Raw genomic sequence first — 17,107 nt, forward strand, 5'->3', positions numbered from 1 at the left:
GGAAATACTAACTTCTTTCTAAACTTTCCCTTGAGAGTGACTGCATGTAAAGAATCTTTTCTGCTTTAGAAGTAGGTGATCATGAAAGAAAGCCAAGAGTTTTCCTGAGTGGGCTTTTTCCAGTAGCTTTCTCCTACTCCACATGCAGTTTTTCTATTTTATTTCATCCATGTCTCTGGAAGACACTCCCCCTTGAGGCAGCTGCCCTGTCTGGAGGTGTATGGTGTCTTTTGCTGGAAATCCAACCACCTACACAAGCAGCCATTGATGTGAGGAGTGCTGAGGATCACAGTCATCTGAATGATCAGACTCCTCACTTCCTGGCAAACACTGATTAATGACCAGGACACCTCTGACCTCAAGCTCTGCTTTACCAGAACTCATAGTTCAGAGATAACACAGATAATTTCCAAAATATCTTTCCAGATAGTTAACTGTTCTGTCATATTTTATCAATAACTTTATTTTTTTTCATAGATCCTTAATATTCTTTTACCACTTGAGTCTTGGGATGATCCCTCAAGTCTAGAATGTTTCAGCAAAAATTCTGTGGAAGATCTAGTCAAACCTATCTAGGCCTGTCTCACAGAAAGAGAGAACCTAAGACTTTGACACCATTTTATTTCAGCTAACTTCCAATACTTCACATTTCTCCATCCTTTGCTGTTCTCAAATCCCATTATTCCCAAATGGTTCAGCTTTTCTTGTCCTCCAAATTTGCCATCTTATTGCCTCCAGTATCAACTACTGGTAAAATTTCTGTCCTTTTCATGCACTTGATGAATTATCACTCACACAAGCCACTTGATAATAGGCTGTTTTTCTATGCAATTCACTGTGTATTTTCACCCTTAAGCCATTAGCAACCTTCAGCTTACTTTCAAGAGAGTTCTTTACAACCTGGCCTCAGGCAACCACATCACTTGGAAGTTCAGTCACAGAAACAGGAGCTATAACCCCCCTGTAAATTAAATAAACTAGTTTTGCTTCTCTCTGCAGTTACCTCCACCTGCCTTTGTCAATTTCCCCCCACCATCACCGCTGGGCAAAGGAGACTTTTGTTACCGTGCTCCTTGGAAACAACCATATTAGCCAAGCCTTCCCCACTGGAGTTCAAGCACGGGGCAGGGGCAGAGCTGAGGTCTGATGTGGCATCACTCCTTCAGTAATCATCCTGCAAAAACTGAAAACTATTTCATGCTTTGGTTTCTAAGTAAAAACTTTATTAAGAAAGCCTTTCACTTTCTGTTTCAAGTTATCAAGACAATCATATATATTTGATTGAGGGTTTTACTTTTAAGTTAAGAGTTTTACTTTAAAGCTTGATTCATTATTATTAAACGACAAAGTTTAATAATCCATGTGACAGCTAAATTATTAGCACAGTTACTATTTTCAGCAGTATATTAATAATTTTTCATTGCAAAACCTATTTTAACCTGCCCATAGAAAGTTTTATGTGGTGGTATTTTGTCATAAACAAATTGCTGGTCCTGAACTCCACATCAAGGCCATGTGTTGCAATATAAGTCCTGTCTAAAATGAGCATGCTTAACACTGACACAGAGTGAGGGATTTAGAGAAGTATTTCACTATTCCTTACAATTGATGAGCAGGCTGCAATTTTTCAGTAGTTTAGGCCTTAACTTATGTGCAGTCAATTTTTGCCCTACCCAAGAGCACATCCTTATAAGACGCTGACATTGCAGTTAAACCTCAGTCTCCTCCAATTTCAGTTAAATTTCAGCTTGCATTTTACCTTGAACAGCAAAAAATTATTGATCAAAAAGACAACTCAGGCACTGAATTGCCTATTTAAAGGATCAGCAAACACTAGAACAAGTAGACCTATCACATTTATATGGAAACACAGAGACTCAGACTTGACAGATTGTGTCACTCCTTGAGTATAACCTGACTGGACTTTATCATCTTCCCTTACTTATGGTACACTGCTGCTTCAAAACTGGGGTTATTTATTTACAAATAGCTCACTAGCATTTAACAGGCATTAAGATACCTGTGTTTCCTATACAATGGAAGGCACTGAATTCCCAAGAATATTAGCATTGTGACCCAACTGTATGGAAACATATCTTCAAATGTGAAAACTGACTCCTCCCCATATTCTTTCAAATTTCCTATTTTTTTTTGGTGCAAAACCTGTGGATTCAGGTGGGCACAGCAGGAATAGAAACATAATTTTTAACAGGCTTTGTAACAGACTACACAGATAGATGGAAACACAACAAACCATTGAAAGAATTGCCACACCACATACCACGCCTACTTTGCTGACAGTTTTATAAACATCTCAAGGGCTGATTTCCACATGGCAGCTGCCCAGCCCAAGAGAGCACTGCCTCCCACCCCTGTGACTCGATGAAGCACCTTCCATGAAGCTACACCAATTTACATCAGATGAAGAAGATCCTATCACTGCATCTGCCTGCCAAGAACAGGCCTGCAACCACAACCTGGCAGAGAGAGGCTTCAGCTCCCTGCCAGGCAGCACAGCAGTGAGAGCCCAGCAGGCTCCCTTAACCTTCTGGGGGGCACTGGCTAACTTCTGTTTCTCCTCATAATGTCTGCTGGGATCTGGAAGGACTAAGACACATGAGAAACCTGAGCATGTCCCTTCCACACACACTTTGAATCCTAGAGGACTGTGTAAAGTAAATAATCTTCCAACTGTGGCCTATTTTGTGCCATTATGTTTTGTTCATACAGATAACAAAGCTAATTTTACAATAAAAGCAAAGAAGTACCTCTAAAGTACAATAAAACTATTTTACAAGGCAAGTATCTGTAGAAAAGCTGACTGCATCCAAAGCTCCCTATAAACAAATACACTAGCAGAAATACATTTTGGGAATCTAGCTCAGAATAATCTCACCATTTCTTAATAATCCTGAGCCGTTGCCATGTGTCCATTTTTGTACAAACTTCTTTTTCTCCCTCAGCCCATAAAGCTGTATTTCCTTTGCCTCACCTACCACCACTCTAACTGGATTCAACTCCAGTATCACTTCATTCCAAAAAGAACAAGATCCCTCAGAAGCCACACTAGGCTGTTTTCCAGAGTGGGGGAGGCAGGGTGGAGGGGTGGTGGTATGTGTGGGGGGGTGTAACATGCTAATTAATAAACACATATTAAAAAACCCCACCCCACCAGCAATCACCCAACTCACTGATCCAATTCTGGCTATTTGCATTGTCAACAGATAAATAATTTTAACAGTGAGTCCTAGGCCTATGCACAATACTGACACTGCATAGCTGACAAAGAAGACACAGTTTTGAATGTGGATTTTTGATTTCCATCGGATTTATGATGTAATCAGCTGATCTAATTCCATCAAAAAACTCTTTAGATTAAACACCAATTAAAAAAACACCAGATTAGACAGATCAGCTATGAGATGGCTTAGCACCAGCCAACCTGCTGTATAACTCTGCTGCTTTTCATAAACAATTTTTTGATTCTGGCTTTGTGACCACCTCTTTCCATTTTCTGAAATAGATGTAATCATCCTAAGTGTTTGGGACTGCTAATAAACCTCCAAGCTGATAAGAAAACAAAAGTTCCAGGGTTTTTTTTTTATTAAACAAGGCTTTAGCAACATTTTTGATCCATTACAGAACAAACAGACAGCTCAATGGGGAAGTGAAAGAAGGAATCAATATATTTCAGCCCAGCATGTTAATGGGAAACAAGAATGAGATGTGTATATGTAACATGACATACATTTAAAATGTTCAGCCAAAACAAGAGCTCAATAACTGCAAGGCCCTTTTCAGGCCAGCCTGAACAGCCAGGCAATGCTCTAGGGACAGGGATAAGCCACTTTTCTCAACAAGAAAGAAATAAGGAATAAAGTTCACAACAGAACAAAACAAACAAAAATGAAAAACACCAAACTTGCTACCAAAATTAAATGCAAGTAAAAAATATTTAAATTAAATATCTAGAAGGACAAAGATTTTGATTCACTCATATTGCTTCATACAATATTTCCAGTTCAGGTTCCTGTAACAGAGGGAGGTTTTTACGTTAAAAAGCTCTAATTTTTGACATTCAAAAACAGTGTCCTCAGTGGAAGGAAAGAATGCATCAAATTTCCATTTTGCCAGAAATCTCTATTCATACTGGAACACAAAGAGATAAGACAGATTCGCGTAATGATGCTTGGAAATAATCTGCCCTGAATTTCAATGTATTATTACATTTTTGAGTATACTTTGCATTTAATTACTCGCTTCACCAGCAGTTGCTCATTACATATAAATCATGTAGATCTAATCACTCTAAGCATTTATAAACTGCTGGTCTCTAACAATATAGAACTTAATGCATCTTAAGGTCACTGTAAATGTTCTTTACAATATATAGTACACATTAATATACAGTAAAGTACTATTCATCTTCAATCAGGCTAGGACAAAATCCCTATCTTCATTTGACCAAACACAGAAAACCATCCATAGAATATATTTTCTATGTATTAAAACACATCTCGAAGCATGTTAAGTTGCATGGACTCACAAGAGAGTGTTATGCAGCAAGAACTGAAGTCAGCAAGAAGTTTCTACCCTCCCGTATCCTCACGTGTATGTCAGCACTTACCTGGCTAAACATAACTCATCTGCAAAACCCACATATCCCAGCACCAGTTTCAGGTGTTTCTGAGTTATAGAGAATCTACCCAGATGAATGACAGAAACTTTCACTCCCACACTTGAAATCCAGTACCCAGCCAGGTACTTGTTGTACCCCAAATAAAACCATCAACAACTTCAGACATCTGAAATACTGCACTAACTGGCACAGGAAGCATAAATGTTATTAAAACTGGACAGAAAGGTCTCACTAAGATTACAAGGGGAGACAGCAAGGAACACAGGGAATTCATGGTCCTTCCCACACACCATTTTCAGGTCTGAACAAAAACAATTCAGAGATATTTATGCCTTTTTGTCTCCACCACATCAACAAATGACTGAAGATGTGGAAGTGCGGAAGCTTTCTTCCCCATCCCATATGCAGGCATAGTAAGTTCCTCACAGAAAAGTACAGGACATAACTTCCAACATTATCAGGCACCAATCAGTAACTGTTACCAAAATTTACTACTAATTACTGAAAGTATACATCTTCAAAATTTGCTTGCAATGTTTAAGTCTCAAGGAAATAACTGTGTTCTGTGTCCTGGCTGTGCTGTGCAATGACCACCCTGCAAACCCAAGTACCTGGCTTCCAACTGGACACTGGCCCCAGGCTTGGCGTCAGTGGCAGGATCTCAGCAGAGCTATTTCAGCCCTGTTTTCCTTTTCCTAAATAAAACAAGGGCCTGAGAAACACACTGCCTCTAAACAGCTAAAAATATACACGGTACCTTGGAAAACTTTAAGCAGGAGGAAAGTGGAGGGCCATAGTTGCAAAAAACAGGTTAATTTTTATTTAGGAATTCTGTTGCTTCAATCGTTGCCAAGCAGGCTCACCACTGAGTGCTTGGTACTCTACCACACTTTCAGCAGGACTTGCAGGCCACGAATGGGCAGTCATAATTGCCTTCCCAATTACTGGTTGCACAGAAAGTGAATTTAAAATTAACTAAACCAATTATCACATTTTTTTTCTCACAAGGACCTACGTGCCTGGCCCTGCAAGTGGGAAGGAAGGGTTCCTGCCAGGCACCAGGTTTCCCTCACCTCTCCTGCTCTGAAAGCAGAGTAAGCAATGCTCAATGCCACCAGAGCAACCTGTGGCCACACAGGAAACAGAGGAGGGCCTGGAAATGTGTGCCCTGGGCTGGTCAAGAAAAACAGGAAAAAAGAGGAGGATACACTTGGGTCTTGCTGGTCACCTATGGGGAAGCTTATAAACCCTGGAATAGGAGAAAAAAAACCAAGCATGCTAATGTGTGGTAGCAGGGAAGTTCAGATAAAGCTTTTCTGTTCTTATTTCTGTTGCATTACTAGATGTACTTACAAGCTGCAAGTAGTGAGCAACATCAAACCAGGTGTTCCCACTGCACCAGCTGAAGTTCTGAAGCCTCATGTCAGGGTATTTTTTATAGTATGCCAATGAGTATCTATGAAATGGTGATTTTACTTATAAGAGATGCAAAAAGGGTCCTAGAACTCAGCGGTAAAGTACCTACTGTCTTTCCTGCTCCTGGTTTTTCTGTCTAGATTAAAAAGTTGTACACAACAGCCTATGCAGCTTAATACAACCATGCGTATGGACTGTCCTACTCATATATAAATATGGCCTTTACTAGCTGAATTTCATGTGCAAATAAAATATCTTTTAACTATTTCAAGACCATTGCTGAAGATGTACAAGACACTCCACCTGTTTCTCTCTTCATCTGCTGGTGGGATCAATAAGGATGGCAGCAGCTCAAAGAAGTACTACATACTTCTATAATCTCATTCATGATCAAGTAAGTAAGAGCTCACAAAAATCAAACTGTAGAGGCAGTGGGGAACTCCCCACACTTAGCAATATGTTTTGGAAATACTGCCTCACTGCTCCTCAGCAAAAAACCCCTTGATTAGTACATCTGCCTTTGAAAGCCCTCCTCCTCTTGACTGGACAGTAGGATGTTTTTAGTGAAAACCAGGTTTGCTTTATTTTCAAGATCTCTTGCAATTAAGATACAGAGGTGTGAGATTTCTGGAGTCAAAAGTTATTGTCTGACTTTGAAAGCAGCCAGCTGAGATGAGATACTGCAGATCTTAGATCACTTAAAAGGCTATGGAAATGCAATCCATTTGCCTTTACATCCTGGAACTTTGCTCTTTTTTATTTGTTTATTTAAATTATAGCATTTCAGTGAAATAAAACCAAGGGAGTTCACAGATGTATGCAACTGTTTTAACTTCCAAATGAAATAGGTGCTGTGAATGAAAGGGCCAACGCTGATCCCTGATGCTGAAAGCCTGGAGGAGATATTACAAGACAAAAAATAAGCAGAAGTCCTGATCTCCTCTAACAGATCTTGAGCCTGGAAGTACAAAGCACCATCCCTCAGCAGAGTAGAACAAGCAAGAAGCACTGCTCCAGTAGAAGATTCTCCCAAGTCTGGGTTCAGCTCAAGACAAAATAATGTAGCAGTTTTTCTGTTCAGATTAGGAGAGGTGCCAAAAAAATGAGTTTATTTTTGTGTCTGACTACACAATAAACAGTATCACAGAGTTACAACTCATTACCCCTGGAAGCAACAAAATAACACCAGTAAAAACATGCAGAGGCGAAAGGCCACCTTCTCCAGCTGCTCCAGAAAGCAGCCTCTACCAAACCACTACAGGGATGCAATAATATCTCATGGGAGAAAAGCCTTCACCAAGAACCTGAAGGACCATCAGGCCCAAAGTAAAGCAGAGCCCAACTGCCACATGGCTTCTGTCTTCTAAAGGATGAAGGCTTGCTCCATATCTAACCTTCCCTTTCCTCCCTATGCCTGTCCTAGCTGTGATATCCCATCTTTTCCCCTGCACTACCAAGATGCTTGGCAAGCTCTTCCTTGATCCACTATAACTGAAGGACACCACAGAGTCTGCAGAGGCTGCTGCACGTGTTTTCCACTGTTTCAGTAACCCGCAAAAGCACACAATGAATTCTGGCACAACCACAAAGCTGCCTGAGTAACTGGCAGCTGGAGGAAAGGAATACTTTACCCTTTTTGGAACTGATGAAACATAAACTCCACAAATTCCAGTTTGTGGCACAAAGTGCACTATGCTACCCATGTTGCTGCTCCAGCAGATGGACCTACCAGCATGGAGAAAGAAACACCTGCAAGACCAAGCACTTCTCTCCTGCTCTGAAAAAGTAGGGACAATTGTCTCAAACAGTGTTGGTCACACAAATCGAAGCAAAATATCACTGTAAATCCTTAGCAACCACCAATTCATCCTTATTCATTTCACTTCTTCTTCTGTACAGCTCTGTAAACCAGATGTGAAAGGCTGTCCATGGCCTGATGGATCACCACTGACCTGGACCTACCTAAAGGCAGCAAGGGCTGCATTACAGTGTTCTTTTTAAAGTATGTTAAAGTAGAAAAATCTGATATTTTCCTCTGGAGGTACTCACATTCCTCATCACTGCATTATAGAAAGAAAACTTGTTGAGAAATATGAGGTAAAAAGCATTTTGGATCCAATAAGAGTTTTTTTATACCATTTTAAAGAGATAAGCATACATACATAATAGATCAGGCTGGCTCAAATGCTTATCTTGCCAGCTTTACAAAGTCCAGTTTATAGAAGGTGATTGTACAATTTGCTCTCTATGTCAGTATGATGTAGGCATCAGTCACCTTATCTGCTGAAGCACAAAATAAAATTTAAGTAACCATCCAATCTTGACTGCTTGTTTTAGCAGCACCTATCTGGAGTTCAAACAATCTTTTATCCACCATGTAAAAAAATGCATGAAAGATGGAAAAACACTGAGCTATATAATTTCATACATCAGTGTCTGATCACTGAGGCATTTTACCTTCCTCCCGAATCTGTGTGTAGTGATCACAACAGTCTTTTACAATTATTAGGGCCACTATGAAATGGTTTTAGTCTACTAGTAGATTTATACTTGTGTTCAATTAATTGGGCTGAAATCCTAAATCTGCTTAAACTAGCAGGACTTTTCCATCAACTTCAGCTGGGTCAGGATTTTATGGAAATTAAATTCTGTATGTTTTGGAAAACACAGATAAAAAGATCTGTATTTTTACTCAAAGTCCAAGCAACAGAAGTTGTTCAGTTTCCTGTCTTCATTAGTTTTGTTGTCAAACAACAAATACCACCCACACATGTACTTTTTAATACAATACGACAAATGTCACTGCAATAATCATTTGAGATTGGAAAGTTTGGCAAGGTGCCAGAGTAGTGAAAGTGATCCTATCACAGATTGTTCAGCAGCAGCAGTGGTAACATTAAATTCCTGTGGCTCTGCTCAATAACATGCTACAGTGAAAAACATGAACACAAGTTCATGAAATTAAAGCTGATTCCCAGAGGAGCTAATGAACGTTCTTTTCATTTACCTTTTATTTCCTGTTCAATTTTTGTAAAGAAATAAAAGAGTTTCTCTTTTGACCTGTTGTCCTTTAGTCTTTGGGCAGGCCTTAAGCTGCAGTATTAGTCAAGCTGCTCACTATTTTTAGAAATAAGCAATTCAATAAATCACTTGAAAGTATTATAAAGCCAATGTGGACTCATTCTGAGGGAATTAAAAAAAAAAAAAAAAAGCATCATTGCGCAATCCACACAGTATTTACAAAGCAGACACCAGCAAGGACCAGCATGCTCCTGGCTGGCCAAGCAGCCAAACTCTCATCTTTGAGGCACCAATTTATCCCTCAGTCTAGTAAGAGCTCTCCAGTGCTGTTGAAAGACTGGAATTTCTAATCTAGCAGCTGGAAAAACAGAGTAGGACTTGAGGGTTCAAAGCTGATTTACAGGATTTTTAGACTTCTCTGTAACCTTGGGTCTGAAGAAAGCTTGGAAGAGCACAGGATCAACAAAGGCACAGATGGTCTGTGCATCTGCACTTGTCACAGGACACATTACAAATGTTAATTACCAGCCCACGAAAAGCACTTTCTCAATACTTAGTTTTAAGATGAAAAAAAATGTCACTTCCATCTCCAAGGAAGAACCAGGGAACTACAGGCGGGATGGTCATCCTCAGCTTGATCCCTGGGAAGGGATCACAAGACAGGGAGGACTGGCTGATACACCTGACAGTCATGCTGCCACCCAGAGAAACCCTGACAGGTTAGAGAAATGAGCCAACAGGAACCTCAAGAACCCAACCAGGGGAAATGTGAAGTCCTGGACCCGCGGAGGGACAATCCTGGGGAGGCACAATCCCAGGCACTAGTTTGTGCTGGAGGCCACCCAGTTAGAAAACAACTTTGTAGAAAAGGTCCTGGGCTCCCAGTGGGCACGAAGTTGAACATAAGCCAGCAGTGAGTCCTTGTGGAACAAAGCTGAACCGTGTTCTGTGCTGCATTAGACAAAGTACTGACAGCAGATGGAGGGAGGTGATCCTGCCCCCTCCACTAAGGCACCAGAGAGGCCACACCTGGAATCACAGGTTCAGTTCTGGGATCCCAAATACAGGAAAGACATGGACACACCAAAGAATGTGCAGCAAAAGGCCACCAGAATGATTTCATCATGGAGAAGAAAAGGCTTTGGAGAAACCTCATTACAGCCTTCCAGTACTTCCAGGTACAAAGGAAGGAGAGGCACTCTTTATATGGGCAGATAGTGACAGGAGAAAAAACAATGGTTTTAAAATGAAAAGAGGGCATGTTTAGAGTAGCTGTTAGGAAGAAATTCTTTACTCAGAGGGTGGTGAAGCACTGGAACAAGTGCTCAGAGAAGTGGGTGATGCCCCAGCCCTGAAGTGTTCAAGGCCAGGTTGGATGGAGCTCTGAGCAGCCTGGTCTAGTCAGTGAGTGACATCCCTGCCCATTGCAAGAGGCTTGGAACTAAACGATCTTTAAGGTGCTTTCCATTCCAAACTGGTCTATGACTCTGTGATTAACAGACTGGATTATCTCCTGTGAGGAGAGGTGGGACTCTGCAGCCAGGAGAAGAGAGGGCTTAGGGGAATCTTAAAAATGTCTAGAAACACCTGAATGGAGGGAACAGAGAGCCAGGCTCTTCTCAGTGGTGCCCAGTGCCAGGACCAGAGGCGATGGTCACACGCTGAAGTACTGGAGGTTCCCTCTGAACATCAGGAAACACTTCTTCATTGTGAGGGTGACCCAGCAATGGCACAGGTTGTCAAAACAGGCTGTGGAGTTTCCCTCCTTGAAGATATTCGAAACCATCTGGACATGGTCCTGGGAATCAGCTCTACATGACCCCACTGGAACTGGGGGGTTCAGCCAGGTGATCTCCAAGGGTCCCCTCCCAACTCAAACATTCTGTGACAGAGACTGAGCAGCACATCTACCTGAAGGCTGTCAACTGATCACTCCCAACTGACCTAATTTAGACCAAAAAGTATATAGCAGATAAAGTGGCTTCACTTTTATGTAGTTACAATTTTCTAATCCAACTCCTTGTAGAGGCAAAGTGGTTTTGTTTGGTTTGTGTCCAAACAACAACAACAAAATTACATTAAAAAAACCCCAGCAAATTAGTCCCATTCATTCCTTATTAGGGGAAAGTGGACAAAAATACTATCTTATTTTCTCAACTCCCCCATCTCTGCCTCCAGTAATCCATATTATGTATAAACTTTTTAAACTTTTTAAAAGCAAGAAAAGAAAAAAAAATCCCAAGTCTAGCCATGAATTTTCCACACCAACTTCACTAGACAGGATTTCACTCAAGAACAAGAAGCAGCCAAATGAAGTTTGAAATCTAAAAATTAATTAACTTTATCTACTTACAAAAATATAGCTAAGCTGCTGGTGTTTATCTGCCTCTCTCATCTCACCCTTTAGTTGTTCCTCACAGTCCATCAGTGTCCATTCATATCTTGTGTTACTCTTTGTAGAATTGGACAGACCAGGATCATGCTTGTTCTGAGTTTGTATACAGCCTAGCCTAACAGGCTCCAAGTTCAGGACATGAGTTCTGGTGTTCTAATAACTAGCAGTACTTATAAAAATAACATTATCATTATTAGTCTGAAAGGGAACTTTTTTTTTTTTTTTTTAAGTTTCTAATGTGTCTTGCAAGGTCTATCCTCCACTAAGCAAATCTGGTATTTGAAGCTTTTGCAAATTGCTTCTGAAAATACATTTACACACACACACATGAAAGCTAAATTAAATAACACCTCCTAATCAAGCAGGAAAACCCACTTTTTTGTCCACAATGAGTATATAGCCCATTCAAACAGCAAAGCTGAAAGTCTGATTTAAAGGACAGCGATGAATTCACACTGGCTTTAGAAAGAAGGAGCAAAAGAGAAGAGGGTGAATTCAACACAGCTCAACAACACACAACCAAAAGGCAACTGATTTCTTCCACAAAAGCCCTAAAGATGTGCATCCCATATATCTTCTGCATCCCATACATTACACAGATGTCTTTATCTTTAAAAAACAACAATAACAACAACAAAAAGGGTGAAAAAATCAACCCAAAACACAACAAACCACAAAAACTGTGTTGCAAAAGCATAATTTTTCACCAACTCCTACCAATGTGTGCCATCTCTGAAACCTCTGGATTAGACTTGTACATGCCCCTTACTTTGCACCTGTCGCAAATTTTACTTCACAAGGTGGGTGAAACTAAGCCCAATGTTAAAGTGTAAGCATAAAGTTAAAGTCTTGCTTACACTGCTTGGGCTTTTGTATTCCCCTACCATCACTGCACAGCTCTCTGGGCCTTTAGTTTTCAGACTCTTCATATGATCCTTTTCCATAATTTTGCAGGACCAAATCCACTTGTGGGAAATTCATCCTTCTGAACTACAAAGAGGTGCTCACAAACAAGCCAGTATGTGGAACAGGTAGTTCCATGGGTGAGGAAGAGGTGCAGATCCACAGCCAGCTGGATTGGGAATGTCCTGTGTCCATACTCTCAGCCTGGGAACAGAAACTGGGCTGCAAGTAAACTGACAACTCCACTGAGCTGAACAGAAGAAAGCACCAACCCCTGTACTGTTCATAGGAGCAGAGAAAACATTGCAACATGCTGGCATGTTATCACAAGCCCATGTTCACTACTAGCCCACATTCTCAATCATAGCACCCTGATGGTTTCCAGACAAATTAGCATAATTCTGCTACTTGCAGTGGGGTTTTCTTCCAAGTATTGATAAAGCCAACATTGGAGACTGCTGATGGACCCTACTTCAAAACTTCTTTCCCCATCATCGAACTCAACAGTTTCCACAGACTACATCAACCCCAGCCTGGTACTACTGTGGCTGTGCTATCTGAACTAGGCTGCATAATAAAGATGAATTAAATAGGACTGCAAAATAACCCATGCTTCAAGACAAAGTACTAGCAATTACACTATTTATACTTTTTCATCTCATTTTAAATGGCTGAAAACCCAAATGCAGGCAAAGCAAATACGGGCTGCACAAAAAGGGTTTCATGTGCAAAATGAGTCTGCATAATCAGCACCTTGGTGTAATTCGTTTCCATATAGAGATTAATGAACTAGTTCTGACTAAGTAAGAAGACACAGCACTTCACAATAAGGCTTTACAGGCTCTCCAAGACTCTCTGGCTATTCTGCCATGACCCACCAGCAACACACAGCATACTCGTGCCTCTTCCAGCACGGTAGCACAGCAGGGGAGAACAGAAGACAAAAATGTGTTCTCCTCCTGGACTGCTACACAGCTACAGCAACATACAGACACAATTTTTGTATATCCCCATGGCTACCAGTCTTCTCGTTTTTGTCATATATGTTCTCTCTTCCCATGACTTCAGAAAATGGAGAAATAATATTTATCTTTATAAAGTACTTCATCATCTCTATCCCCTTGCTTAAGAGTGAGGGTCAAAACTAGACTACCAAAGGCACAGCCACAGAGTGGACTCCTTTCTGGAGCAGAGAATATGTCTCTAAGACCTGAGAGTGCCAGTACTTTGCTGATTTTGACTAGTGGACCAAATTCTCAGGCACCTTTTAATGATATTAATTCCACTGCTGACCCTATGATGCTTTCATCCATGTATCACAGGCAGTCCACAGAAGTGACTGTCACAAGCCCCTGAAATCTGTAGCTTTGAAGTGCCATTCCACCCAAGGGCACAGACATCAAGTGTGCATGTGAATACACACCAGAACACCGTGTGATGCTTCTTAACTGCATTATCCAGACAGCACACACTGCAAAACCCAGATCACTTTGCTTTCAAGTCCAAATAAATTCTGAAGCTCTTTAGGATGTCTCTTATTATGAAGGTATTGGTCAATGCAACAATCTGTGCCATCTCTCAGGAGGGGACACCCCTTCAATAACTTTGCTCCCAGTCCCCAATACAGAAGTCTGTGTCTGGGAGTCAGATGCTGCTGACTCCTTGCCACCTCTCCATTTGGAAGGAATTCCAGCCGACAAACCACAACCAGACTGCACCAGTTCTATTACCCTCCCAGTGCCCTGCAGATGGACCTCAGTAATCAATTTATGCCTGATTCTCTCATTAACAGAAACACAACCTGCTTGGAAAACCCACCACCCACACACTCAGGGCCAAACAGCCAGAGCTACTTTTGGGAAGCACTTTTGCATTCAGTCACTTCAGGCTTAAAAGCACTCACAAATACAATGCCAACGGCAGAGAAGTTTAATCTGTTGCTTTAAAATTACTTGGAAGAACCCTCCCATTAAGCTTTGAGAACTCCCACACTCACAGTCTCTAAAGAAATACACAAAAACCAAAGGTAATTTATTTACAATGTTAAATTTTAAGCCCTCCCAGTTTATAACACTCAAAAGTACAAACAGAGAAAGCAGAAACCGAGGCAATGACAGTTAGGAACATTCCTCCAGAGGGTAAATATGCACACCTGGTTATCAGCGGTGACTTGACAGTTTATTATGTACACTAAGCGTAGCCCAACAGGCATTACTACACTAATCTCACCTCTGAAGTACGTTTACTATTCAAGGAAGTAAATACATGCAAGCACAATATTTTGGTATGTACACATACTCCTAGGTGTAAGGCAGAAATACTTGCAACCTCTAACAGTCCTGCTACTGGAAAGCACGTTGAGGGCTGACAAAGAGGACAGTACACTCCCATGTTATATGCAGATCATACCTACGTAATCCTGTTATATTTCAGTTCATTGTGCTCCATTTGAGAATTTCACTCTTTTTTCCTATTAGGTACACTGAGGAAGCTCCTCTAAGCCTCCTCTACCACTTAAGACCTTCATTACTAAGGGGAGAATGATGGGACCAGCAGCCCATTATGGTGCTCTTCATCCTAAGGCCACTCAAGTGTCAAGGGCTGGTTCTGTAGCAGAAAAGCTGTTTCAGCCTGTCAGGCCTCAGTACCATGGATGGTCTGACCCAGACACCATAACCACAACTCATGGAATTTGACAGACTCAGTGAAGAGCTACAGTCTCTCTGATTCTCTCAGTGCTGTAAAAAAACTGTTCTGAAGTAATATGGGAATAACGTGCATTTCTGCTGTTATTTTCCTTTCTGTACTGTTTGTTTTGGATTTGTTTCCTTCTTCTTCTCCTCATCTGTGGATACAGGGAAGACCCCAGTGGTAATACAGCACTCCTAACTATCCAACCCTGAACTCTTATTAAGTAAGAATTATCACCTAGATTGGAAAAAATAAAAATCAATTAAAAGGGGTACCCTTTAAACTTTCATATACATTTATTTTCCATAACCAGCGCACATCTATCACACGAATCCTCTATATTACTACTATACATAGACTTAATCCTACTACCCTGGTTATCCCAAGGAAAAAATAATTACAGAAAATGCCTCATAATAAAATCATTAAGCCTAAATCTGCGGGATCTCAGCCAGTGGGTGTGTTCATCAGGTTGTTCCAAACCGCACCGATTTCAGCGCACTGCCCGCGCACGCTTCGATGGGATTTGAATCGGGCCTCTGCACAGAAGAGCTGCATTCCTAAACTTTCCACAGGTCTCCCACCCATGCCTGCTGGCCACGGCCACCCGCGCTCGCAGGATCCCTGTCGGGCCCGGCAGCTCGCCCGCCCCGCAGGCACAGTTCTGCGAACACCTCTGCGCACACGGCCGGGCTGAACATCCTTCAGCAACCCGGGCCAGCCGCACGCCTCACCCGGCCAAGTCTGCACTCCCGGCGCTCAAACTCCTTCAGACCCCGCTGGCTCCCCACGCCCCCCGCCCGCTTTTAGCCGGCCGCCCCCGCCGCCCGCTTCGCCTGGGACATGCGGAGGGCCGGCCGGCCCGCCCGGCGCCGGAGTCTCCCGCAGCCTCCCGGTGCCCGCCCGCTCCCAGCCCCGCCGCCGGCCCCAGGCCGCCCCCGACGCTCGCCGGCTCGGCTCGGCTCGGCTCGGCTCGGCCCGGCCCGGCCCGGCCCGGCCCGGCCCGGCCCGGCCCACCTCACCGGCCCCGCTCCCCGGCCCGGGCCCCTCGACCGCCCCCGCCCCGCTCCCTCCCGGGACGCACCTTAAGGCTCCCCCGGAGGGGGCCCTTGCCGTGGCCGGCCAGTGCCGGGGGGGCGCTCCCCAGGCCGCCCTCCTCCTCCTCCTCTTCCTCCTCCACCTCAACCACCACGTCCTCGTCTTCGTCCTCCTCCTCCAGCGCCGCAGCGGAGCCCTCCCGCCGGGGCGGCCTCCAGGCGCTCTCGGGCTTGGGGGGCCGGACCGCGTCCACCTGCGGCGCCGCCGCGCTCAGCCGCCGGCTGCCCATGCTGGAGCGCTTGGCCAAGCGCCGCGCCTGCATGGTGCCTCCGCCCGGCCGGCCCGGCCCGGCCGCCTCCCGCCGCGCTCAGCCCCGGCCGCGGGCAGCGGCCCCCCGAGGTGCCCAAGGGGCGGCGGCGGCGCTCACCGGGGGGCGGCGGTGGGTGTGTGCGGCGGGCGCGCCGCGGCCATGGGGGCTCGCGACCGCGGCCAGGCGGGCCCGCAGCCGGCGTGGCCGCCCCGCCGCTCGCCCACCTGCTCCCGGCGCCCTCCTTCTCCGCCGGCTCTCCGCCCGGCCCGGCCCGGCCCGGCCCGGCTGTCGGGCGCTGCGCGCGGTTCCCTCCCGCTCGCCCTTCCTCGCCGCCGCCGGTCCCCGGCGCCAAAACCCGGACTGGATTCCCTCCGGCCGCGGCTCCGCCAGGCGCGGGGCGCTGGGGCCGCGCTGCCTTCGCCGGGAGCCGCGCGCGGGTTGGGCTGCCGGGCAGGCCGGCCCCCGCCGCCCACCGCCTCGGGCCGGGAGCGCCCTGCCGGGGGAGCGGCGCGCCCGGCCCGCACCAGCCCGGCCCTGCTCGCACGGCCGGAGCGCCGGGGCCGCCCGACTGGACATTGCGGGGCTGCAGCGTGTCCGGAGAAGGGCAACAAAGCTGGAGAAGGGTCTGGAGCACAAGTCCTGTGAGGAGTGGCTGGGGGAGCTGGAGTTGTTTAGCCTGGAGAAAAGGAGGGTC

At 44.3% G+C, this 17,107-nt stretch overlaps 1 protein-coding gene across 1 annotated transcript in view; it reads right to left on the bottom strand.

Annotated features, from left to right (window-relative positions):
• The window catches only part of ZNF704 (zinc finger protein 704), an 86,660-nt gene extending 70,331 nt beyond the window's left edge, over positions 1–16,329 (bottom strand). Inside the window, exon 1 of the mRNA XM_058043074.1 lies at positions 16,150–16,329. The gene's annotated coding sequence lies outside the window, so the exon portion shown is untranslated. The remainder of the gene's footprint in view (positions 1–16,149) is intronic.
• Positions 16,330–17,107: the final 778 nt, after the last annotated feature.

This window comes from Melospiza georgiana, chromosome 1 (assembly GCF_028018845.1).
Source record: "Melospiza georgiana isolate bMelGeo1 chromosome 1, bMelGeo1.pri, whole genome shotgun sequence".
NCBI lineage: Eukaryota > Metazoa > Chordata > Aves > Passeriformes > Passerellidae > Melospiza > Melospiza georgiana.